We start from the raw sequence: 26,217 nt of genomic DNA, 5'->3' as shown, positions 1-26,217 counted from the left end.
TCTAACTTTTTATTTAGGTCGTCAATCTTTTGTTAAGATTTGGTAAAAATCTAAAATTCACAGAGAACGAGACGATCAAGTTTACAACTCTGTAACTCGGCAACGAAAAATGATAACACAATCCTGTGAATTGCATCTGATAGTAAATCTAAAGCGGACAAAACTGATGTGTTACACATGAATCTAAAAAAAATTAAGTAATATGGAAATGCGGCTTTAGTAGAACCTTTGTAAGCAACGTAACAAATTTGCGTAACATATAAAATGACGTATCGAATTTGTCCGCTTTCAATGTTCTCGTGGATTCCGCTTACAGAATCGCGATATCAATTCTTGATGCAGAGCTATTAATTTGTAAACTTCGTGCTTCTATTTCTTTCTAATTTTCAAAATTTTGAAAATTCTTTTAACAAAATCCAGGCCCCAAATCGAAATTCTGCTTTCAACAGTGAGTAGAATTTAACTTTCTCCCTCAAATGCAACAAATTTCATTAAAATCGGTCCAAAGGTTATCTCAGAAAAACTGTTTTGCATTTTACATGTATTCGAATAGGCCGCGTCGGAGTTTGGCCGGAGCTAAAGCTTCCCTTGGCCAGGCGGTAAATTGAGTTTTAAGGCTATCCAGGCCTTACTTTAGTTTTTAAGCAGCACGGGCCTGGACTGTAGGCTCTGAGCAGACAAAATTGCTTGCTTTTATGTTTTACATCCTCCTTCTCTCGTCTTCGTCACCCATCATGCCCTTCGTACCTCCCTCTTTCTTTTCCCCTTCCCCTTCCCCGAGCACAGAGTAGTTGGCTAGAGGAATGCACCTCAGGCCGACCTCTCTGAATTTCGTTAAATATCTATCTTTTTCTCGCCATAGTGACGTAAAAAGGACTTCGCAACAACTACGCCATACTGCATAGTTAGGTTAGTCAAAGCTCGTCCCTTACGACCCATTCGACCTATTCGACTTATTCCAGCGGTTACATTTAAACGCTGCTGTCACCCATACTTTTCAATGGATACAACGTCCCCCAAATTGTCTCACCCGCCGTGGCTGTTCAGCAGCTATGGTGTTAGGCTGCTGAGCACGAGGTCGCGGGATCGTATCCCGGCCACGGTTGCCGCATTTCGGTGGGGGGCGAAAAGCGTAAACACCCGTACACTTAGATTTAGGTGCACGTTAAAGAACCCCAGGTGGTCGAAATTGCCGGAGTCCTCCACTACGGCTTGCCTCATAATCAGAAAGTGGTTTTGGCACGTAAAACCCCATAATTAAATTTTTTTTAATTGTCTCCTTCCAAGTGACGCAAGCAGATGTTTGCCGCCTAATGTGAACTTGTCCAGAAAGCGGAGAGCTGCCGTCTGTTTCCGCAAAGCCGGCCTCCGCTACAGTGCCACGTCTGGCCGTGATCGCTTGGTAAAGGACCTCGAATACCACAGAACATTGCTCGAATTCACACACGACACAAGCCTTCCCACACAACTACACAGAGCGCGTACAAAAATAAAGCGGCTTATTGCAAGCCTTCATCGAAGTAAAAAGAAAATTCATACTGTTTGATTAACCTTTTGAGCAGTCTCACGTACGGTTTAATTTAGCTCGCGGTTGGACCATGAATTTTCACCCCAGTATTTGAAATACATCTCGTACATAAACTATATAACATGCTACACTTATCGAACGGCCCCCTGCCACGGCGCCAGAGCAAATCTACATGGACCCGCAGACAGCTTCAAGAAACAAAATTAAACGAACATTCTTTAGTAAAGCCGAATAGATGCGTTGCTCTAGCATGATCGAACGAGACGGGGATCACCGTTTCAAAATATTTAAGACGCAACTAGAGCAACGAATACTTATTTGCGCAGTACAAGCTCCTTGTATCCCGAGCTAAAAAGTTTTCCATCAGCATGTACAGCGCGTGCTTTCTAATTCGGAGATGTTGAAATAATCAGTCTTCGAAGCCTGTGCGTGTAAACAACGAGACAAAGGAAAGAATGAATTCACTTTACTAAATGTAAACGTGTTCACGTATAATATTGTTTCTCACTTTTCCTCAAATTGGTTCACCTTGAAACAGTTACTCGTTTTGAGCGCAGGTGCATGTGAAAACAAAAGTGTTGGACGAGACCGGCGGGTATGGGCTGCAGCTGGTCTTTATCCGTGTTCTTCCACTCATTCCGCGAGGCTCGATTAATTAACACCTTCAACTAGCGGTCCCCTCCCTGTATACCTGCCCTCTGCGCCAAGTTATGATGGCTGCGTGACACACCTACCTCCTCCAAGCTGCCTATTATACCCACCGCTACATATGCATAAACCATTAACTATATACGCAAGCGATAAACCCATTTACTCATTAGGGAAAACATTAAAAAGAAAGTCTGTTCTATAGACCCTACGAGTCGCAACATAATGAGCATATATATATGCAGCGACGAAAGCGACCGAGAAAAGAAAACAAAGCGACTTATTATCGATCTAAGAAATCCAGGCGAGACTGGAGAGGCGACGAAAGGCGGGAAATAAACGCGCTATGTAACTGGACGGCCACCTCGAGGTCCTGGAGTGCCGCTAAATACGAGTATGAAAGGCTGCAGATTCGATCCCTCTTTTCTCGTCATCTTCTTGGAATTATTGCGTTTTTTTTCTTACGTTGTTGTTGCTTTTCAATAGATGTGTTACAAAGGAAGGCAGAGTTCTTAACGCAAAAATTTCGGGTAAGAATTATTATTATTATTATTATTATTATTATTATTATTATTATTATTATTATTTGTTGCTGTAGTTACTGTCACCGCATACGGCTAAGCAGTGATACCTCGTCCCTTGCCAATTTCGACGTCCATACACACACGACCGGGTCTTCAGTATCTTCGCGTCTCTCACGTCCTGATTCTTCAATTTCTTATATATCGAGTGGCGTCGCTGACCGACGTCGGGGACTGATCGGCGTCGGCGAGCCTCTTCCTTCTTTCCTTCCTTCCTCTCTCCTACCTTACCCCTTTCTTCCGGTTTATGGGCAAGCAAATCAGGTGCGTGTCTGCTTTAAGTCACTTGACTTTCTTTTTCCGGCGAAGTAACAACACTTGTCACAACACAAATCTATCTATCTATCTATCTATCTATCTATCTATCTATCTATCTATCTATCTATCTATCTATCTATCTATCTATCTATCTATCTATCTATCTATCTATCTATCTATCTATCTATCTATCTATCTATCTATCTATCTATCTATCTATCTATCTATCTAACCATGCCTAAGAACAGACCGCGTCCTTACAGCCTTATTTTCATAAGCCGCCCGCCTTCCTTTTGGAAGTTCTGCAACAGGCGCAATTAAACACCTCCGACGGGTGATCTATGCGCCGGGCGGCGGGGGAAAGGAGGATTTGGGCGCGGGCGCTTAATTAAGGGCGTCTTCGTATGCACACACACACGCGCAGGCGTCGCGTCGGGCCGCATTAAAGGCGCCCGTTATCAAGTCCCCGAAGTGGGGCGTGTGCTTGTGTGCGCACGGCGGTGTCAGTCGGGAGAGAACGGCGGGCCGAACTTCGGTGTGTACGTTGCGGAGGTTGGCACGCTTAATTAGAGCGAGCCTCGCCCTTACGCCCGTACGCATTATACTATACCCGCCGCCGACGCCACAAAGCCCGCGCTCTATGCCCGCTGCTCTGCGTTGTACGTGTACACACAGCAGTACTCCGACGGCAACCACTATGCGGTCTGCTCTGTCTGGCTGGCGTGCAGAAAAAAAAAGAAGAAAGAAGTCACGCTGGCGAAACGCGAGACAGGGAGCTGGAAACTCGCCTCGCGTCGTTTTACACGCGTTCCGGAGGCATGCATGGCTGTATAGCGCTGGGCGACAAAACGGACGTGATGTGCGTGCGTGCGTGCGCGTGCTTGCGCATAAACTTTACGCTACCTACGAGTGGTGCGAGCGGCCATTACTCACCGTGAATAGGCGTCTCGTCTGTCGCTATAGGTTCTGTCGATGTCACTGCGGCAGCGCGGTGACGGTGGCCTGGGGAAAAACAGAAAACGTCCAGTTCTCAACTGACGACTGCATGACGCAGCTCAAAGCACGACGGTCGGATATGACTCGGCAGCTACGTACTACAGTTGACTGACGAAGAAGAGAACGAGAAGGAGAATTACGGAAGAACCCGTCTCGCGTTGACTGTCGGCGGTAATGTGATCGGAATTCAAGCAATGTAGTGACACAGCGGTGGCTCAATTAAAATCTCTGGCGGACTTCCGTCGCTTTGGCTATGTACGCAATATACACGCCACTCGCTTGCCAAGGTTGCTCGGGAGCGACCTGACGACGAGCAACCTGACGTCATGAGCAACCGTGACGACGACTGCACGACGGCGACGCAGTGACGGTGATGGAATGACGAACAAGGAATGGCATCAATCGAAGAACAAAGGATATGTAAAGACGATGGCATGGTGACAATAAAGTGACGAATTTGAAGCGATGACGCTGGTAGAACAACGCTGGCGTGACGACGACGGAACGAGGACCGTGGGACGACGATGGCGTGACGGCGACGGTTATGACGACAACCGGATGACCAAGTTGGAGTGAAGACGATGGCTCGACGGTATGGCGACGGAAGTGTCGTATACTGGCGCCGCCGCTATCAGTGCGTGATCGACGAAAGACAGGAGACGACTGTAGTCCTAAACGCCAGCAAGGGGAAAGAGCCCCGTCTTTATTTCCGCAGCCGTTTAAGTAGAACCAGCGTGACGTCAGTGACACGTGGTTCCATACATGCGTCAGGCGCAATGACTCGGCGCGCCCTGCGGGAGCGTGCTTTCAGCCGCAGAGAAATACATTCTAGCACAGGATGCGTGACACCGACTGTGAGACAACGACGTAGTGACAATGAATGGATCACAACGGAGGCATGACGACAGGATGACGAAAAATGAATGACGTCAATAGAACGACGAAGGCGGTATGACGACAGTAGGATGACGTTAGTGAAGCGATGACGATAGCAAAATGACAGCGTTATGACCACCGCATGACGAGGGTCGGGTGACGAAGGAAGAATGACGACGGATGAACGGCCACGACAACATACCGAAGACGGTATGAACAGGCAAAAATGAACAAATCTCGCTCGATGATGCGAACATTCGTTGCCACAACCCTGGCGTTATGAACGCCGTCAGAGAGAACGCTTCGTGCCGCATCTCGCTGCAACATGTGTCCCAAACTTCAGATTACGCGACCTCCAACAGCGGCGCCAGGGAAGACAGCACGCACGAAGCCACCAGCCATCTCCTCTCGCCCAACCTTTGCACCCGCCGCAGATGACCTCCAAGATAGGGCGCGCGGGCCGCTTATATGCGCTCAGCCGTACAGACAGCCACACACAGCCACGACCGGCCTAGCGGAGACGACCGCGCTTGATCACGTGACCTCCAACGTTGCGGTGTGCTCCAGAAGACGGCGTGCATCGAGCTACCATCCTTCTCGGCTCGCCCTCGCACCCTTTCCCTCGCACCTACAGCGTGCCGGGCGCGGGACACTAGGGGTGCGATCTTGTACGCGTTCCAAAATAGAACGGAGGTGGTTCGTTCCACCAAGCCAAATACGATTTGTCAATTTGAACCGTGCCGAACGCCATGACGTCAATTGCGGCGTGATATCTGCTATCAATCGTTCCGTGTCGTCTGCTATCGGATGAACGGAACGGAACATACCGCCTATTTCGTGACGTAAAGAACGAACCGCCTCCGTTCTATTTTGGAACGCGTACAAGATCGCACCTCAGGGCGACGGCTACGGCGAAAATTCGCCTGTAGCACTCGCCGCGGCCTGGAGTGTCCATATAATTCAGTAACGCAGCGTTTTGGGCGTGTTGGTATGACATGATGAGGCTTACAGCGCACGAAAGGACGAGAGACGTGGTACACGCAGGCGCTGACTTACGCACTGACTTACAGCAGTGTTTATTTCGAGTAAGAGAACAACATATATAGGTAACATCAGGAACCAGCCTCGACCCATCACTGAAACTTAGATTACCAGCAATCCTTTCACAACGTGACGCAACACTGCTGTGTCGGCTGTGGGTAGGAGTTGCATTCACCAACTCCGACAGCTATCGTATTGGAATGGCGGACTCACCAATGTTCGCTAAGTGCAAGTGTGAAGAGACCATCAGTCATCTTCTGTGCCACTGTTCTCGCTTTGATAATCAACGTCAGACTCTCCAGTGTGCCTTGAATAGACTGGATGACAGGCCATTTACAGAAGCAAAGATCTTGGGAGCCTGGCCTCACAGTTCATTAGCCCAGAAAGCAGTTCGAGCGCTTTTTCACTACCTGAAGGCAACAGACTTGAGTGCCCGACTATAGACATCCTACACCTAACTTAGTGCATCTGAAAGTGCGATACAGGCTCATGTTTTCTCTCTCTCTCCCTCCCTTCCCCTCCCCACGTGTAGGGTAGCAAATTGGACTCAGTCTGGTTAACCTCCCTGCCTTTCCTTCTTCCCTTCTCTCTCTCTCCCTCGTCGCAAATGCGCAGTTTGCGAGACTCACCTATGTTTACGCAGATAGGATAACTCTTTAGACGAAAGAGCGATTGATGATTCTGAATTGCTATCGCAATAAAAGAAAATTACGACGAAACTCTATCTGCTTTCATCTTATTTTATTTTTTTGCGTTTGGTTTGCCACGCGGCACAACGTCACAATGGAACTAACGTAATGCATTTGTGTTCTGCTGGGAGAGCCTCCAGCCCACATCCTTAGGTAGGAATCCCGGTCCGCCGAGTCTGGCTAGGAATAACAAAATTATGCTGATCTCACGCACGGTGGGAATAGATCGGTGTATGCGAAGCTTTCATGAGTTACAGCATGGCAAAATGGCGCACAATGACAAGAGACGCGCTGCCAATTTCAGTACGAGCGCGGCCCTCAGTCACCTATGGTGGAACTAGCATGCCAATCAAGCGGAACAGTTATTCATCATAAAAGATATCGACACAACGTGCTCGACCTTGCAGAAACACGCCCCACGGCCACACGGTGAGAGACGCGCAGCGTGTTTGGGCAACGAACTCATCCCGTACCATCCGTCTTCATCGTCGGATAAAAAATGCCGCTCGCTCACTTTTATTGCGATAGCAATTATATGGACACTCCAGGCGCATTTCTGCCGTCGCCGTCGGCGTCGCCGTGATGTTCCGTATAAAGTCCAACGTCGATAAAACCGTTGCCGCCCGCCGTATGCTGTGTGTGCGAGTGAAAGTGTGTGAGGGTAGAGCCGGCGAACGCGGTTCAATCTCGCGTGCGCGAGCGAGGAACGCGGCCTGGATGCGTGCCCTGGGGACGTATTCTGAAACGTTCGCCGCGGCGAACTTTTCGCACTGGCCACGCCTCCGCCGTTGCGGCGCGCGCTGAATGGCTGCTTTGACAAAACCGGAAATTCACTTGCGCCACCTGAATTTCCGGTTTTGTCAAAGCAGCCATTCAGCGCGCGCCGCTACGGCGGAGGCGTGGCCAGTGCGAAAAGTTCGCCGCGGCGAACGTTTCAGAATACGTCCCCTGTCCTGTGGCGCGCGAGGCAGGGGGGGTCAGACGAGGAATCAAGCGTATTTCCTTTCTTTAGATCACTATCATCATCAGACGCGGGAGGAGGGGCGTGCTTCTCCGGTGGCTGCTAGGGTACCTCGATGTCCATACAGTTTCTCACTATAACACCTAGAGGGTAATCTGGCGCCACCGTCTATGGGAGTTTCTGAAGGGAGCACCGTGCCGTCATGGGAATGACGGTATATGTGTCTGCGAGGCTCGTGTTGGCTGGTGTTGTAAGAGGCTTCGTCTAAAACGTGGATATGGCTACGCAAATAACGCGTTCTCAAAGCGAAATCTTCATAAAATGTTTCCATTCACGCATATTACATCTTTACTCACCCACGATGCATGACCAAGCGAAGAAAAGCAAGAACAGACGACCAACTGTTTCAAAGCGAGCGCGAACCTTGTCGTCTGTCCTCCAACTTTAGCGGCCTGCTGATACTTTTTACGTAACATGTAGTCGTACACACAATAACAAGTTCTCATAGTTAGACAAAACATGTTTTCGCGTAATAATAAAGCTAAAACAGCTTTTCACGTGCTGTTCTGGTAGAAAATGAATCATTGTGACAGACGGAACGGTACTTGCCAAGCGCGTCTTCAAGGTGTCCTGTCTCTACGAGAACGATGCCAATCCGAATCCACAATATACCGGCATTCCCACGCATACCACAGCGTAGCAGCGCCGGATTTCCCTCTAGGTAATGTAGTGAGAAACTCTATGTCGATGTCCTCGTCGCCCGCCGCTCCGTAATGAGTGGACACAACCGCGGCGTCTACTGTGGCGTTGGCCAGCCGAATGGCAAACACCGTAGTAGGCGCCTTTGGCAGACGCCGTAGAGACGCGTTACCGCCGCTTATGTGTCTTGAAAGCGACGATCCGCGACGTGGCCAAATTACGCGCCCGCGGGGGCCTCATCTTCAAAGCGATCTGCGGTGCTTGCAGAGTGTGCGCAGTGCGGGTAGCTTCGTACGCGCTGTGCTGTCGACGTTTCGTTCGCATTGAAGCGAGAGATGCATGGAGGTCAGTTCGCCTTGCTGCTGCCGCGATTACTCACTCCAGAATTTTCACGACGAGTTCCCGCGCTCATCGAGCGAGATGCGTTCATGTTTATCTGTGCGCGCGTGACACCTTGCTGGTTGATTTAGTTAAAACACGTTGGCGGACTAGTTGGTTTGAATCTATAACAGAATGTGTAAGAGCGATTGAACAACGAACTAGAAAGAAGCAGATGCACGAATACAGCGCTTTTGTGTCTGTTTCCTTCTACGTTCTCGTTGAGTTACGCTTACATATTCTATCATTGTTAATTTAGTTAGTAGGCGAATGTTTACAGGCTTATACGGTCGATAAAGCTGCTATCCTTACTTAATTGGCACAGCTATCCACTAATCTGCTATCGCAATCGGTGCTTCGCCTTTCGGGTGGAACTGCGAATTTTTTCAATGATTCAATGATACGTAAAAACGCCTCAAAGCGCTGACATGAACGAGAGAAATGCTTAACGGTGTTTTATTCAGCTTTTCAGTCGTGCGCTACGTGGCCTAATGGCTACAGAGCATCGGGCTTCTGTGCTGTGGGTACCGAGCTTGAAATCCTCTGCCGGAAACGTAATATTTCACTGTACAAACTGAGGCAAGGTTTCCGTCAGTTGTGGAAGCGTGGCGCGTTGGGTTCAGCGAGCATCTTCGCAGTCGACAGCGGTTAGACTACATTTCTAACGTGCCGTGTGAGACCTTCGGCTTGTTGTTTCGGATCTCGCGAGCAGCGTTGTCTTGGACTGGTCGAAAGAGAGCGCGCCCCTTCATTGGGCTGGCTTTTAGAGCGCAGCTCTTTAGTGCCCGTTCCTGCGTTTCGTGTCGCCGGTGAGCCTCGCCGTCGGCCTCGCCGTAACCAAGGTCATCATCGGCGCGCTGCTCTAGGCGCGCGTGCTCCTGCTGCCATCTCTCGCACGCGGATTGATTAATGGTGGTTAAGATGATGTAAGCCTAATTTCTGTTGACATATATTAAATTAATTAAGTGTGATCAAGATAATATTCGTATACTCAAGATTATTTAATTTTACATTAATATTGCCCAATAAGATGAGTTCCGACTAATTATAGTACACCAATAAGGTCAGTGCAATATTTGCAGCAGATTGCGTCATCCTTGACACAGTGAGCCGCGGTGTGCATAACTCGGCTACTAATGATAATTTGCATGAGTGCAAGGTGAGCGACTGGAAATAACGTTTATGCGCTATCTGACAAGTCCCACTATGGAGTTTCCGAAGTAATATTCAATTTTCCTTCGCTGTATTATGTGAAATGTTCTTCATATTCGTGCCTGCATAGTGTCTGTTTAATAGTGTGTACATATACGTTATCTGTGTACCTATACCCCATAGTCTTGTCCCTGCGTATATGCTTTCGTAATTTCTTGTACACATAGTAAATACACGTTTTTTTATCATTATACTCGCGGATAACTTTCTGTGGAAGCGAAGAGGAAGCTGCGGATGCAAAGCGCGTGCACGGCCAAACTACATATGCGCATGCCGGCGCGTGAAAGGTCATGCGCATGCGCAGATAGTGCGGCATAGATTGTATGCGTCGAAGCGCGGCGCAAGCATGGGTTTTTTGGGCTTCTTGAGCTTCTTGAGACAAATATCTGTGCTCTGGCTGTCTCGCAAAAATCTGCCATGGTTGAACAAGGTTTAACTAAGTTTGTCGAGCGATATCACGGTTTTGCTTGCTTCGGGAAAGAACACGGACGCTGCTTCGCGCCGAAAGCAACTACCGCATCTGCAACTGCACCACTAGACAACACGCATACGCTGCTCGGCGCGGCAGCAGCAGTGAGCGAATTGACCTTCAAGCTACATCTCGTTTCAATGTGAACCAAGCGTCGAAAGCACAGCGCACACGAAGCTACCAGCGCTCGGCGCACTTTGTACACATCGCAGATCGCTTTGAAGATGTGGGCGCCCACGCGGCGTACGCAGCAGACGCCGGTATAGTGGCAGGCTAAGTCCCAGTTTGACTTTGGCTGAGCTTGAAGGCCATATTTACGGAAACAGGCGTGTTCTGGGTTGGTACCTGGAGTAGTCGAGCTATCGTTCTAAAATACGAAACGTTGTCTACCAATGAGCAAAAAATTGGAGGGCGTTTAAGCTTCGCCTTCAAGAGTGGAACGCGATCAAACCACTACACGTGAAAGCTGCGTCGATTCAGCGTCTGTTCCGAGCATAGAGGAAGGAAACAGTTAGGAGATAGCATTACGTCACGATAGCGTTATCGCACCCCGTTCGCACCACCCACTCAAAACTATCTACGCGAGCCAAACGTCGTGATCGGCACGGACAGCCAGGCCGCGACGCGCCATAAAGGCGGACGCGATCATGGGGCGAGTGGCGCGCCACGTGTCGGGGCAGCGCCGTACATTGCGAGGAAGGGGTCTTCTGTGTTTGCCACAAGATGGCTCTGCGCGTGCGCAGAGCGCCGAAGTAATGTAGCGGACACGTGCTTCGCTACTCGTGTAACTGCGACTTCTGTCATTTACATGCTCATAATTACCGATATACACCGCAGTATAACTTCCTACGGCACATTTATAAGGCAACACCGCATTCACTAGAGGCGCTTTTGTCCCGCTTTGAACTATCGAACTCGTGGCTGAGTGGTAGCGTCTCCGTCTCACACTCCGGAGACCTTGTTGCGTTTCCCACCCAGCCCATCTTGCAAGTTGTTTTTAATTTATGACTTGCCTTCCGGGACTTTTCGCTCACGGTCAACGTCGCCGACGCCGACGCCACCGGCTTTTCTTCGACACGAGCTCCTTATAACGCTGTCGCGTTAATAACGAGCCAAGAAAACGCGCGCTGGCGCGCGTCTTGTAGGTTCAAACCGTCCTTCCTCGCTAGGCGCGGCAAACGCAAGGCGCGCGGGCGCGACCTTACGCACGCCGCAAGCGTACGTGTAGTTTGGACTTAAAAGAGAGCTCGGGAAATAAGTACCGCATTTTCATCCGCACTAGCTTAAGCGAAGGAACTGAAAACATATAAGCACATCATTTACAACAGTTAATTAAGACAAAACACTATTGAGTGTTGAAGTTCAAATACCGCCCGCATGTGGATGGGGCCGAAATAATGCTCAATGAAAAAACGCCCGTGCCCTGTGCAATGGGGCCACATTAGTTAATCCGGTGTCCACCACTACGGCGTGCCTCATAACCAAATTGTCGTTTTGTCACGTAAAACCCCCGAATTCATTCATTCATTCATTCATTCATTCATTCATTCATTCAGTGTTGAAGTTTGCTTATTTGGCGGCGTTTCCCTTACGTGTCTGGGAAAGCGCGAAACCTTTGCACGTGAAAGCTGCGTCGATTCAGCGTCTGTTCCAAGCATAGAGGAAGGAAGAAGTTAGGAGATAGCATTACGTCACGCAGCCAACCTTGGCAAGCAAGCATAGAGTTTCTCACTATAACACCTAGATCTGGCGCCACTGTCTATGGGAGTTTCTTAAGGGGACACCGTGCCGTCATGGGAATGACGGTATATGTGTCTGCGAGGCTCGCGTTGTCTGGTGTTGTAAGAGGCTTCGTCTAAAACGTGGATATGGCTACGCAAATAACGCGTTCTCAAAGCGAAATCTTCATAAAATGTTTCCATTCACGCATATTACATCTTTACTCACCCACGATGCATGACCAAGCGAAGAAAAGCAAGAACAGACGACCAACTGTTTCAAAGCGAGCGCGAACCTTGTCGTCTGTCCTCCAACTTTAGCGGCCCGCTGATACTTTTTACGTGACATGTAGTCGTACACGCATTAACAAGCTCTTATAGTTAAACAAAACATGTTTTCGCGTTATAGTAAAGATAAAGCAGCTTTTTACGTGCTGTTCTAGTAGAAAATGAATCATTATGACAGACGGAACGGTACTTGCCAAGCGCGTCCTCAAGGTGTCCTGTCTCTACGAGAACGATGCCAATCCGAATCCACAATATACCGGCATTCCCATGCATACCACAGCGCAGCAGCGCCAGATTTCCCTCTAGGTAATGTAGTGAGAAACTCTATGTTGGCAAGCGAACGCTCCGGGAGTGCCAGACCCAACACGTCACCTCTTGCGTTGGGGATCGCGGAGCGAGAATCGAGCTTTGCCGGGTCGTATGGTACCCGGTGATTTTTAGTCAATGCGCGCTTGTTCGGGGGCCCTGGCGCAGTGCTGCATGCAGAGGGGAAGCGGGAGCCCTAAAATTTACCGCGCGTGCTGACGCTACTCATCACGTATTGGGCCGACACGCTTGGCTTCAATCGCGTTGCACGATGCTCCCTCCTAACTTTTTTTCCTTCCTCCATGGTTCCGAGAAACCAAATGCGCTGTAAAGTTCTGCCGGACCACTTGGCGCGGTAACGCATCTGCAGAAGCCACCTCCCCATACCCACACCCCGGAGCTTTCCCTTAATTTGGTACAGAAAGTTGTCCGCGAGTATATTGATTTGTTTCTTTCGCGTTGCAGTGCATGTTAAGGCCCAATTTAGCGAAGTACTTGGCAGGACCCGGCAATTATATATTGTTAAGTCGGGAACTTCGTCAAATAGAAACAGTTGTTAAAACACCAATGCGAATGAAGTACTATTAACCCAAAAGCAAGATAAAAGATAAAGGAAAGGAAAGAAAGGGACAAAATCATTTTTAGCCTGCGTACACGCATTTATTGCAGACGGTGCTCGTAGAGCGCGTCTTCTATTCAGGCTTTCGTCGCCTGAACTGAAACCCGACCGACATATCTATATTTCAAGCATATCCCTCCCCTCTACCTCCATCCCCTCTCTACACACACACCCACATACTACGGAAAACGGCCTCAATATTCGGCTTCTCTGAGGTCTACTGCGTTCAGCACATTGGAGGCTTCAACTTCCAATTTACCGTAAAAGGCACGGCTTTCACGACTGTATATTCGTCGATGCTGGCTGCCTTGTCTTCCGTGGTGAGCGTTGTCCGGTCGTTCCCGCCGGCCCACACGTGGCCAACGTAGCCTGCCTTTTCTTCCCGTCCTTTGATCCTAAAGCTGGAGTGTATTGCGATCGGGGGGTCGAGGATGGGGGACGGGCTCTTGGAGTCTATGAGGAGGAGACGAAAAGCTTATAGCAGATAAGTACCGAAGCCGAAGAGCGCACCAGACCGACGGAGCGGCTGGTGACAGCTCTCTCCCTAACAATGGGCCGGCTCTGCCTTAAATCCCTTTGGGTGTCCCCTCGTCGGCAGGTCGAGGCAGGACCGGTGCTGACGTCAACCGCGTCGCTTTTCTCTTTCGTCGCGGGAGAAGTTCCAAGCTGCTTACCACCGGTCTCCAGGGCAAAGGGGGCAGCAGTTCTGTGGAATTCTGAAAGCTGTCACTGAGTCCTTCGGTGTGCTCTGTGCCCCCGGACTCCTCAGTTCGACCCACGGGAAGGGTACGGCAGTTTCCTGGAACTTTACAGGTTGTCACAAGGGCAGCCACTTCAGAAGAACGAGGGGCGGGGAGGGAAGAGCACCCGTTGTCTCGATGATAGGCGCGCAGTGTCGCACAACAAGTGGCAGCTCGCGTGTTTTCTTACCAGCACAGGTGAAGCGAGTTTGCCTATAGTTCTACTTTGAAAGAGAGCCGCGACAATTGAAGCGTCTCACAGCTCAAGTCTTTTATGATCAGTTATTGCAAAAGCTAGGGCTATTTGAATATGAAAGCTCGAAGTTATTGCCTAAACTGTTACCTTTGGCTGCGTATTGATATCATAATATGCCATAAAATAAAAAAAGAAGGCGTTTAGGCTTCCTTCTGAAACTAGTGACAGAAAGGCATGCGTCCAACGATATCCGTACGGCTAAATTAAGCGCCCTAAATAGCACGGAGTGGGAAGAAAGCGATTCGTACATTCTCCGCTTTTCGTTAACGTTACTTCTTGCCTATGGTAAGATGGCGGCGGTTCGGCTTCACTTTTGAGACGGGATCTCCACCCCAGCGAATTTTTGTTAAAAAAACCTCCTTGCTCCGAACCAAGTCCTCGTCCAGGACATGTCACCATACGGCAAGGTTCTGTCGGTCAACGCAGGTTCTATCGCGGTTTAGAACTTGCGCCGTCGGTGCGGTTCCAGCGACCACTACCGTGCACAGCGTACCGCACCCTTCCGTGGCCGTTGTACCGCTATACCAACACCGCTATACCAACATAATCTTCATCAGAAAACAGCTTCAGCCTCGGAGTTGACAGTAGCGTTAGACTCTCGCCAAGCCTAGATGGATTCGACGTAGAAATGGCGGTCCCACGAGAAGTAGCGCGTGCCCACACGTCGGCCTCTGGCTCGGACGGCGTCTCGGATTGTCGCGCTGAGTTACAGTGACCGAAGAAGAAACCTCGACCTTCTTTGGGAGCGTCCAAGTGTGCCTTGTGACGTGTGTAGTACATGTCCCCTTGGTCCCGGTTTGCCGACTTGATCAGCACGACCAGGTCAGTTTGGTGACACTATTATGTCTTAATATGGCTGACACCCTGAATATTAGCTCTTTATAAACGCACAGGGGTCCCGAAGTCCCATAAAAACAAGCCAGAATTGTCAATGGGGCTCGCGCTAAAAATTCTGACATTCAGTGTTTGCAAGAGGCTATATCAGTGTGGCAGACTTTGCATATATTTGCCGGGTATGTACCGGAGTAGAGTCTGTGATAGAGTCTGTGCCGAATCCAGTTGGTTTCGCGGCCACGAGAGCACTTCCTCTTACTTCGCCACCTATAGTAACACTAGTGTTATTCTTCACTCCTTGTAACGCATTTTCAAAACGTGGTGCGTACGACCATGCAAATGAATCGTGGCACTCAAGGATCCCATAAAATGTTTAGTCGACTGCCTCAGGTTCCACCTGAGGTGGCTCACCCTCCTTGTGCACTGCCGTCAGCTGCATGATGAAGTGTAGCCGGTATTGCCTTACGTGAAGCGTGGCTCGGCCCCAGGGCCGGACTGATTACCCGATGGGCTTTATTTAACCTTTCTGGGGTGATATTGGTGCCACTTTCACGTCTTTTATTTGCCGCTGCTTTGAGAACTTTGATATCCCGGTCAGTTTTCGCGACGCTGGTTTTGTGCTAATACCCAAGCATGATCTATCATCAGTTCGTCCACAGGAAAGGAGACCAATCACGCTTCTCAACGTTGATTACAAAACCTTTACAGCTTTTCTTTCACCCGACGCTTGGGAAGCCTGACGCCTTCCTTAATGGGACACCATAAGGCATGCTCGGTCCTTGGCAGAGAGATACGTAATTTCTCGTTCGCTAAGCGTGACATAATGACGTGCACGCTGACCGGATCAGCAGGTGGTCTCTTGGTTTCCCTGTAAAAGAAAGGCATTCGATCGATTGCCTGCAACATAGCTACATATTTAGTGTACTGACGGCGTTTGGCTTTTCGTCAAATTTTGTTGAGCTTCTCAAGAATGCCTGCTCAAATATTCGAAGCACATTGTTTCTTGATGGATGTGAAAGTGCACCATTTCCCGTTACCCGTGGGGTTCGCCAAGGGTTAATTCCCTCTTTCTCCAGTACTCCTTGCGCTAGGGCTTGAGCCATTTCCGCGCTCAATACTGAAAGAGCCTCTCATGCGCGGTCTGCCACGTACTGCCTGGTAGCGGTATTGTGAAGCTGACAGGCTTCCCCAATGACATCACGTTGTATCTCGGGAACGAACACAGCGTATCCCATAGCCTTCGAATTACCACTGACTATACGGTTGGACTATTGCTGGTGACAAAGAATATATATGCAGGTCCAAAAGATTGGAATCCATGTGAAACGAAGTTTCAGTCAAGCGCTGTGTATATTAAATCCCGTACAACTTAAAATTTTAATCTGATGCAGCGTGCGAGCTGGTGCAATGACCGTGTTCATCCACCAGAAAGGTCACAACTTTACTCTAACGCCATCTTTTTTTTTAATGTTTGTGCCCTACGCCACTCGCAAGCTATGCTGAAATGAGAACACTAAAGCAGGCTGATGCTTATGTGAGAGCTAGACGTCTACGCAGAGACGTCATGCACAAGGACGAAAGCAACATGTATATAGGTTTGTCGAAGGGTGAATGGTGACGACATGTATATATGCGCAGAGAAGTATGATGCATATCTTGATAGATTTAAGGATTGCGGACCTCTTGTGCCACAGTAACACATACCAGTTCTGTAGGATTGGCCAATAATGGGCGCGCATCTGATGGTCCTAAGCATGTGGTAGGCCAAATGAAAAAAAAAAAAATAGCGAAGAAAAAGAATAAACGAAATTGTTTAATACCATGCGGTATTCCATTACAAGAGATAAGTGTGGTTTCGCGCTAGCGTAACTTCCACGTTTGTTTTGTTTTTTTCGTGCTGTTATCTTGAAACGCATGCTTAATTTACTATATTTAAAGAGAAAAATGATTTCTTCTGCATCCGTAAATTACCTCTCTAGGACACCAAAAACACCACTCTTACTACGATAAGACGCTTGGTAAGCCATAAAAATCGCAAGAACGAAAGACGGGTGGCGACGCCTCCGGGAAGTTCCCGCACCTGGTCACTGTGACGTCATGGATTTTGATGGCCTCTACTAGGGCCTACTCAATTCTATAGCGGTACAGAGTCAATACAGTGTGTTCTAAAGGAACCAAACATTAAACATGGCAAGTTTCGGGAACCTTTACTCAGCCAACGCGGCTCAAATGGGAAAACATAATTTGGAATCCCTGACGTCACACTGACGAACCGGCGTCGGGCTTTCGGCGCGAAATTCGAATACTGATACTTCGACCTTCAGTTTCTCATCTAATAATCATACTACTGTTTTGAAATGACTGCCTGCAGTGTTCTCAAACAATACTTTACTAGCCTCAACTGATTTGTTGCTCCGCTTTAGTGTCCCTTTAACCCTCGGGTCACTGCCCCACTGTGCCGGTGCTTCCGAGTCCCGCCTTCTGTGCTCGGCGTTCCAGTTTTCGCGCTGCCTGGGATTTCTGACGCGGCTCCCTTTTCTACGCACTTCGACGCGTACTCGAAGAAAAAAAAAGAGATGAAAGAAAGAACGAAAGAATGAAAACGGCGCTTGCAAGCGCACACTCATTCTTCTGTAAACCGCACAGGCGCGCGTATGTCGTCCGATTGACCGTGGTTTTAGCGACTGAGGCAAAACGAGCGCACCAAGACACGCAAACGAAGGAACTAAAGAACGAGTTAACGTGACCGTGCAACGGAGCGTGTAAAAATCGAGAAACAGCGCCGACGGGCCAATGGCAGTTCGCGGCAGGAAAAAGGCGGTTTCCGAGCCGACTGACTGGCTTCAAGACAGCGGCGATCCCATCCGCTGGCGCGGTTAAGAGAAGCAAAGGAGCCAATGTAGCGCGAAAAAGAAAAAAGAACGTAGGCGTGGGAGAGCAGGAGACGAGGTCTCCTTAACGGTAGCCTTCGTTTCCGACCGAGCAGCAGCAGTTTGCGTCAACTACGTCACACCGCAACGCGAAAAAGAAGTCGCCCGTTCCTGTCTGCGCGTTTGAAGCGGGTCACGTGAACAGCAGCCGGGGCGTCGGTTTCAGTTCATTGCCGATGATGGGGACCGGCGCCGGCGGAACCTGCTATTCTCCGCGACTCTCCGCTGTTCACCGCGGCGTGCGATGAGATAGCTCTGTGTACAGGGTGTGTATACGTATACAACAGCGGACGCATTCGTATCGCAACATGTGCGCCAACCGCTGCGTGGTGTACGCGGCGTTTTCATTTCCGATGCCCCCGCTGACGCGCTGAGGGCGTGGACGCTTTTACAGCGCCGGTTTGGCTGCGCGGGATTAGAAGCGACGGGTTTCCTGTTTGGGAGGCCGCGCAGTTGGATCAGCTGGCGGAAAGTGCCACGGAGGAGGATTTAATAGGTTGAGATGTGCCAGGCTGCCGGCGGATTCCGGAGTGAAGAATGGCTCTTTCTGAAATAAACTTGCATTCTGAAAGTGTTTGTACACCCGTTGATGTTTATTTTGTCCCGAAACGATAACTGCGTGATCCTTGCTTCCGTTTCCTTTCTTTAACACCCTGATTTTGTTACTTTCCTGTCAGGAACGCTGTGTTACGCTGATACGCTTACTCCGTTCGTGACCTGAAAGTATCCCGAAGCGCGACGTTAAAAAAAAAAAAAAAAGCAATGCTGCCGAGATAGACGACGGTTATCGTTACGGGACAAGCTAAGCACCAAAGCGCGCAATTTGTTTTCTTGTAGTACAAGGGCACACATCACACGCTGAAGGGAGTGAAGTTACTAAGGCGCCATTGCATTTATACGTGCTCAAGTGCCATACAGCGTATACAGGGTAAGGATACAGGGTATACAGGGGCCTTAAGGTACCATTTGAACACATCGACACCACGTCGCGTTCGAGGGCGGCGAGGCACGTACTGTATACAATTATATTATCCTCCACCAAGAAGACAATCAGAGCGCAAATCATAGCGCTCGTTATGAGCCAATCGCACATGAAAAACGTTTCGCTAAGCATGATCCACCAGTGACCAGGATGCATCAGTATATATATGGCGCACTGGCTAGCACTTTCGAAAGATGCCGCGTTAGCTATCGCATTGACATTTTAGCCAAAGTCGACTGGCGAGAATATACACCGAAAGCCAAGGTAAATGTTTGAACGGGTAGTTATAGTTTTCAAAAGTTAGTTCGTCGAAGGCCCATCGCCGTGTACGTCAGCGTCGAAGTTCAACGCAGGTTCTCTTAAGCCGCGATATTGGTCAGTCCTTGGTGCAGGGAGACCAGAGCGGGTGTGCTTGCAACGCTGATGGCCCCTAGCTTCTCCCGGGCTGGCGTCGACCAGGAAGTACGTGGACCGTTATGATGATGAGCGCGACAGTTACGACGTTCTCCTCAGCAGGCGATTTCTTGCCGCCCAGACCGATGAACTATTGTTTCAGAACTCGATTTCCGGGGACTTTAGTGTAATAGGTTTATTGTTGGAAGAGAAAGATGATGAAAGTAAAAGTTCAATTTATTTTAACTTCGCGCCGAAACCTATATACAAGCGCCGGTACGCTGACGTCGCGAATTTCAAAGTATTTTTATTTTTTTAGTATTTGCGTGGTGGTTGCTTATTTAATGTCCTGGAAGCTTACTAAGTTAAAGTAGCTGTCTCCTTTAGAATATATTCCATATTTACCGATAAACAGTTAGCTAAAGGCCGGAGCTAGCGTGCGCCGTGAAAACCCATGACATTCCGACGAGCTGTCGTGAGAACTTTGAGGAGAGGTCGCCACTCGTTTTTCGTTCTTGCGCCCTTTTCGGCTTACCATGTGAGCCTCTTCACATCGATGGGAGTGCCTCATTATTTCGCATTGCGGAAAACGAAAATAATTTGTCATTACGGTTAAAAATTACTTTTCGCTCTGGAGAACCCTTTCACCTTTCCAACCATCTTTCACCCTTGAGTCCTGAATACCTTTGTTCAAAGCGGTGAAGACTGAAGAGCGAGCGCAGCGTCAATGTGATACGGTCGCCTTCGTGTTAGCCACACGTGACTGTATGCGCACCCTCGCTCCTTTCTTTACAAACACGCAGGAGAATGCATGCACCTGTGTACACGTCACGGTCATGTGACCTGCCCTTCGTTCCTGCACACGTTTGAACCTTATTTCATTGGGCTTTCTTTATTTTAACCTTCATCATAGAACATTATCATCATGTCGGTTAGAAACTTAATTGAAAGCCGGGTCGACAAAGGCCCCTACGCATGTCTTCATTTACTCCTTTCCTGTACTGCGTCAGCACAACCTATCTTGTGTCTGCAGAATTCATAATGTCATCACCCTGTCTAAACTATTTTGCCACTCCTGACCACGTTTTCCTTCTCTGGTGCCTATAATTATGCCTTTAATCCCTCTATGCACAACATATTTACCCCTTCGGCTTTCCCCCGCAGCTCTTCGAATGCATCGTGAAGAATACCTCTGTGATTTATTTAAAATTATATAACAATAAACAATCTAATGCGTAATAAGAAAAAAGAAATGATGGGAATCGGAGAAAAGAAAGCATCGCTGTGACGGCTGTTGCTCTCTACGCGCGCTCCTTGAATTGTGCGCCGCGCATTGTGTGGAAATTAACGCGCGATTAATTATGGCGAGTCTTGCATCTGCATAAGCATGCCGGAAACAAGCGCAGACGGGCCAAGGCCCTTGACCTCTCCAGGCCGGCGCGCCGAGAGAAGCTGAGTTGATGTGGAGCAAGTTCACGTCAAGACGCACCCCGCCACCGAGTAGCAGCCCGATAAAACCGCAAGATATACAAATCGCTCTTTCTCCAAACAAGCAAAAAGTGTGGGCAGACAGCCTGAAGCGCACAGATAAAATAAACACGCGAGATATGCCAAGTTTATGAGCGCTCGAACGGCAAGTCAGCGGGCGCGAGCTTGCTCGAAATCTCCGCATCAACTTTACGTCGGCACGCAGACAAGTTTATACCGAGTTTCTCTTCGTGAGTCTGCCTTTTCTACGTTTTCTCATTTTGCCTGTTAGCGCGCCCGGTAGCTGTCCTAAGCACGGGACGAGTTTCCCGTTATGGGCTCTGCGGTTTGCCAGCGACACCGCAAATATTTATGGAGCCAGACCCGGCACGGGCAAAACGGAACGGGCCGCATCCGCGTCGCCTTTGCCACGCCCGCGTTCACCTCTTTTTTTCGTTATTCCTTTCTTTTCTTTTTATGCGCCGCGCATTTCGCTCCGCCGAGCGCCGCGCCGGTTATTACGAACAGGGCTTGCAAAACGCTCCGTGCCCCTCAATGCACTCGCTTCGAGACGACGGCGCGAGGTTGCACAGGCTGAAAATCGGACGGTCTCGAAGCGCGAATCCTCACATTTTGTGCCCGAAGGCTGGTAACAATAAACACTCAGAAAAAACTGAAAGCTTGGGTGCGCGCACGAGTCAATGGCCTATTCAAGCGATGCGCCCCTGGGCGGTGACGTCATGCAGCCGAGATAGAAAGTAGTCCGCCCTGCTCCGCGTTCTGCTTTTGTCCGCATTTAAGGCAGATTAGGCGTACACACGGCTGTACGAGTGTGTGTCGTAAGGTAAACGGCCAGCGTTGACTAATTTTCCTTGCCTCCGAGTTCCGAAGGACCGAAATTCTTCAGGCGCGTATGAATACAGCGTTCCGTCTCGCGCAGGTACGCGCTGTGTGGACACATGCGTTGAGTGTCTTGCCGTTTGTGTGTGTGTTGCCGGTTTGCTTGAAGTGTAGGAGAGTCCGTCATAGGATGTTTACACTTTGAAGAGCATTCACTGTGAGTACGCTACCGTTTTGCTCTTGCGAGCTCCCGTTGCTGCGGCCAGTTGATCAAACTTTGCCTCGGCCGGCGCTACTCCGCGCGGAGTTGTCACGTAAACACAAATGTCGCTCGGTGCAACGTTAGGCCTAACCTATAAAACCGGCCTTCAGGTGCAGCCGCTCTCTCCGTTGCACTGCCCGCTGACCGCTCCTTCGGGAACTTGACTGCGGTGGCTCGCGATTTTTTTTCTTTGGCTCGTCAACCGCTTCGGATGACTTTGCCTGAACAATGCGCGTTTTTCTGATCATAAAACACAGTGTTTTTGTCAGTCTTTTTATTCAGCGTGCCGTCACTTGTCAGTGCCTGAGCGCCCAGGCGAAGTATCAACAAAGCAAGAAAAAGAGCCTACGACGGAGGCTGGTTTGTCATAAGCGATGTCAACGCCCAACTCGGGAGAGATCGCGCAAGCTAGAAAAAAGGCGTGACAAGCTTGGAACCTTTCGCAGGAACTTTGATGTGCTTACAAATGTTGCGAAAATAACAGATAAAACACCGTGCAACGTCTTCGTGGGCGTTTTCGACTTTTTTTTTTCGTTCTATGGGCGGTTGCTTTGCTATGAAATCGGACATCGGCCGTCTCGCTAGGCGCTGGCTGAGCTGTCACGATTTCCACTTTTTCTTCTTTCGTTCTTTTGTTCAGACACGTTCAGCGGCAGAAAATACGTAGTTCATCTGTCTCGCAAATGCGCGATCGCGCTCCTGTAGGCGCCGCCGATTGTGCTGTTTTTGTCCGACAAACTTCTCAATAACGACTAGGACTTTCTGCTAGCCGCCTCAGCCTGCATACCGCGTGGTTCTATTTTCTTTTTTTTTTCTTTAATCTCCTGTTCTACCGCATGTACTACGCGCTCTGTAGGAGGGGGGGGGGGTGAGCCTGGCGTGTCATTTGACAACAGCGTTTTAGGAATTGCAGGACGCCGTGCAGGCTTTTTCGTTTTGTTTCGTCGGTCCGCCGTGCCTGTGTGAAGGCCGTGCGGTTTCGCGCGACGCAGGGAGGGGACGCGCTTGGCATTGTTTGGCGTGGTGTGCAGATCGCGCACGCCGCTGCGCCTTGACATTGACGCTTTCCGATTCGGTGTCGACTTGCAGCTGAGTTCGCACGGTCTCCCATTCAAGGACGGTCGTTGCGGCTGGTGGCCGACATTATGTTAACCTGAGAACGTTGTCTGGTTCACCGCACTGTCGTCTGCTGTTCGTCGTCTGTCGCTTGCAGTGAAATGAGAACGTTCGTTCTTGGGACTCTTTCTTTCTTTCTTTCAAATATGGCCTCTCAATGTCTCTCTCTCTCTCTGACACCCACGCGCAATCTTTCTTACTTTTGCTTTGTACTGAGAGCACACACCTCTATGTACTCTTTTCTTTTTTTTTTTCGTTGCGTTAGCGACGTTGCCCTTTGACTGTGCTTTACGAGAAAGCTCACGCCTGGCTCTCCAGCAATGCGAAATTTTGCAGGCAGACGAGACAAAAGCGGCGTCAGCGAAAGCTGGCGTAGAATCCGGCTCGTATTCATGTCTAGAGCATACCTGACACCGCGTGAAATATATATAAAAAGTCTCATCAAGCGTCGCCTTTGAATTTGCTGACTTGGTACAACGAGTAGAATTTTAAGCATGGCTATGTACACTCGTGAGCAAAAGTATACGGACCACAGGGTCGCCAATAAAACTAAATTTCTTTGTAATTGACATACATAAACTGAAATTGACGAGTACGCTGGAAAGTTCACAATGTCAAGTTTGGACTGCACTCCTCAATTTCAAGATGTATTCACAGGCAGAGGAAAAAATCGGTTTTATCGCGCAATCCCTGGTCCGTATACTTTTGCTCACGGGTGTACGTTGTAGTGCATAGTCCAAAATGCCTCACAGGTAATCGCCAAACAGTTTCAGAAAACAGCTTGATTTCTTTCCTTGTCGATGTGTTTATGAGTATGTTATCAGAGGGGGAGGTTTAAAAAAGATATTTAAAATATCACTCGGTAGTTTAAACATTACATAACACTGCATTCTTGGGGCAGATTGTGTGATTACCAATATTTGCCTTTGGACCGGCTTTTTGCATTGGGTTGAAGAAGCTCTCGTTAAAAAGGGGCATTGCCGAATAAAACAAATTACTGTTTGATGAGCTGCAGAAAGAGACCACCAGCTCAAACGTAGGAATTGTGCCATTCCATACAGTACCAAGGCTTTTATAACAAAAGCGAATGTGAATTGAACCTCTTAACATTTCTGCACCATAAATGAAAGTTATTCATTTTAAATGTGTAACACTGCAAACGAACAAGGACACTAGGCAGATAAAGCGAAATGGAGTGCCTATCCAGAGTATCAAAAGTTGGGCTGGGTAGCGGGACCATGATGTTTTAATTTGCATTGCTTTTTGTCCAAATATGTCCTGATAGCAATTCTGACGGGTCATGCTGAATGCGCATTGCTGTATAAAGTATGCAAGTGCCTAGCACAGTCAGTAGTTAAAAAGTATTTTATTTTGATACAGGCGTGTTCTAACTTCAAAGACCAAACACCATTCCAAATCGAGGAAAATGAAATAAAACATCTTTTCCATATTCATTTCTAGTTACAGATTTAACTACATTCGTATAAAAGAAGTGTTAATTAGGTAAAAATTAATGACTGCAGTAATTACTAAGTAATTTGTTTGCTTCACTATATGCAACTGATAACTGGTTCCAGAACATTGACAATGCTTCTATAAGCTTTGTACTAAAAGCCTTGCATAAAGTTTCCGGCACTTAAATAAGAATCTTTGAGGCATCAAACTCGGCACAACAAAAATGTTGCAATGGGCTTTGTGAGGTTAACTGTGAAATTAGCACCTGAATTGCAAGCTAATGTTAACAGTGCCGGAGGTACAAGCACAGGGTTGCAAATAATTGGTCTCTCTTCCTATAGGCATATTAACATTTGTGGTGTCATTCCACTTTAGAAAACTTCACTGGACGTATTTTGTTCTCCGAATGAAAATGTCAGTGTTGCCGAGGTAACTGAGTTAACCGGGTTGTGGATAGATTTCTCTTTGAACTGGAACATAAAAAGTAATGGTCACTTTTTATTGACAACCCGAGTTGGAAATATGAAAAATATAAAGTGTACAAGCTATTTCGGGAAGGGTAGGGTTGCTGCTGTGGTGGCCCTGTCCGAGCTTCTCATACATTTAGTGTCGGAATAAGCAAATCCACTGGGAGCATGAACTTTGCCCATTTCTGAAGGAGTATTTTTTGACAATTCTTGAATGTTCCAGTTTTTCTTTTTCTCCGTGTCATAGTCTCACAAAAACCTGCATTTATGGTATCACCATCATTTGGCCGCTCAGGGTATGATAAGAAATAGAATAATTGGGGGCAAAGAATATCTACAAATTGTGTCATGCCGATGAGACTCCTAGATACTAGAAAACTGTGGAGGGTGTTGACAGCTTGCCTTCCTCTCTAGAGCTTGGGAGGGCTGTACAAAACAGGAAACTGGTGAGACATCCCTGATGCTGCTGCTGTTAAATTTCTAGTGCTGAAACACAGAATTGTGAAAAATTCATACTCCTTTACCTTTATTTCTCACCACCGAGAATGCATTTAAACAAGATAAAATGTTGTCTGAGCTACACCCTGACTAGTAAAATAATGATTAATTAGTAATTATTTTTTTAGCTATCCACAACTGTAAACTTGCTTTAGTGTAACAAAAGCACCGCTGTTGGCTATGCATTATGTGTCCCGTGGTTTAATCGGAATTCTGAGCTATCGAACTCGATGTAGCATATTTCATATGTTGGGCATTGCAGGGTTGTACCCGTCATGGCTATGCTTCCGTTGACGCGAGGTGCACTCATGGGCAGCGTCGCCTTGTTGCATGCTAGTTGGCATGATGTGGAAGAAGGCAGCAAAGAACATATTCAAGGTGTATTCATGCCGTTTGTGAAAGATGTTAAATGTGTTCATGCCAAATCGCAAAGTATTTCATACATGCACTTTTCTTTGCGAGATGCATTTTTGAGTTGTTTTTCTTCCCCTCTTCTTTAGCAATGAAGTTTGCTTCAAATATAGCTGGTCCCTAGTATAATAATTTATACCTGCTGTTACATGGTTAACCCTTTACTTTCCTGTGCCCGTTTTTCTTGTCTGGCGTCACAATTCTTAATGCCTTTAGCTACAGGCATAGGTTCCCTTTACTTTCCTGAGAACATTTTCTTGTCTGCGATCACGGTTCCTAATGCCTTTAGCAACAGGCAG

General features: G+C 48.4%; 1 protein-coding gene across 3 annotated transcripts in view; it reads left to right on the top strand.

Annotated features, from left to right (window-relative positions):
* The first annotated feature begins 21,790 nt into the window (after window positions 1-21,790).
* l(2)gl (LLGL domain-containing protein l(2)gl) overlaps window positions 21,791-26,217 on the top strand; it is a 68,304-nt gene continuing 63,877 nt past the window's right edge. For 2 of the 3 annotated variants that reach the window (XM_065429264.1, XM_070534110.1), the window contains exon 1: window positions 21,799-21,926. The gene's annotated coding sequence lies outside the window, so the exon portion shown is untranslated. Of the gene's footprint in view, window positions 21,927-26,217 lie in introns of all 3 variants that reach the window. The other variant, XM_065429265.1, reaches the window with a different exon arrangement.

Source organism: Dermacentor albipictus, chromosome 2 (assembly GCF_038994185.2).
Source record: "Dermacentor albipictus isolate Rhodes 1998 colony chromosome 2, USDA_Dalb.pri_finalv2, whole genome shotgun sequence".
Taxonomy (NCBI): domain Eukaryota; kingdom Metazoa; phylum Arthropoda; class Arachnida; order Ixodida; family Ixodidae; genus Dermacentor; species Dermacentor albipictus.
The sequence above is the reverse complement of the archived record's forward strand: the minus strand, read 5'-3'. Positions and strand labels throughout refer to the sequence as shown.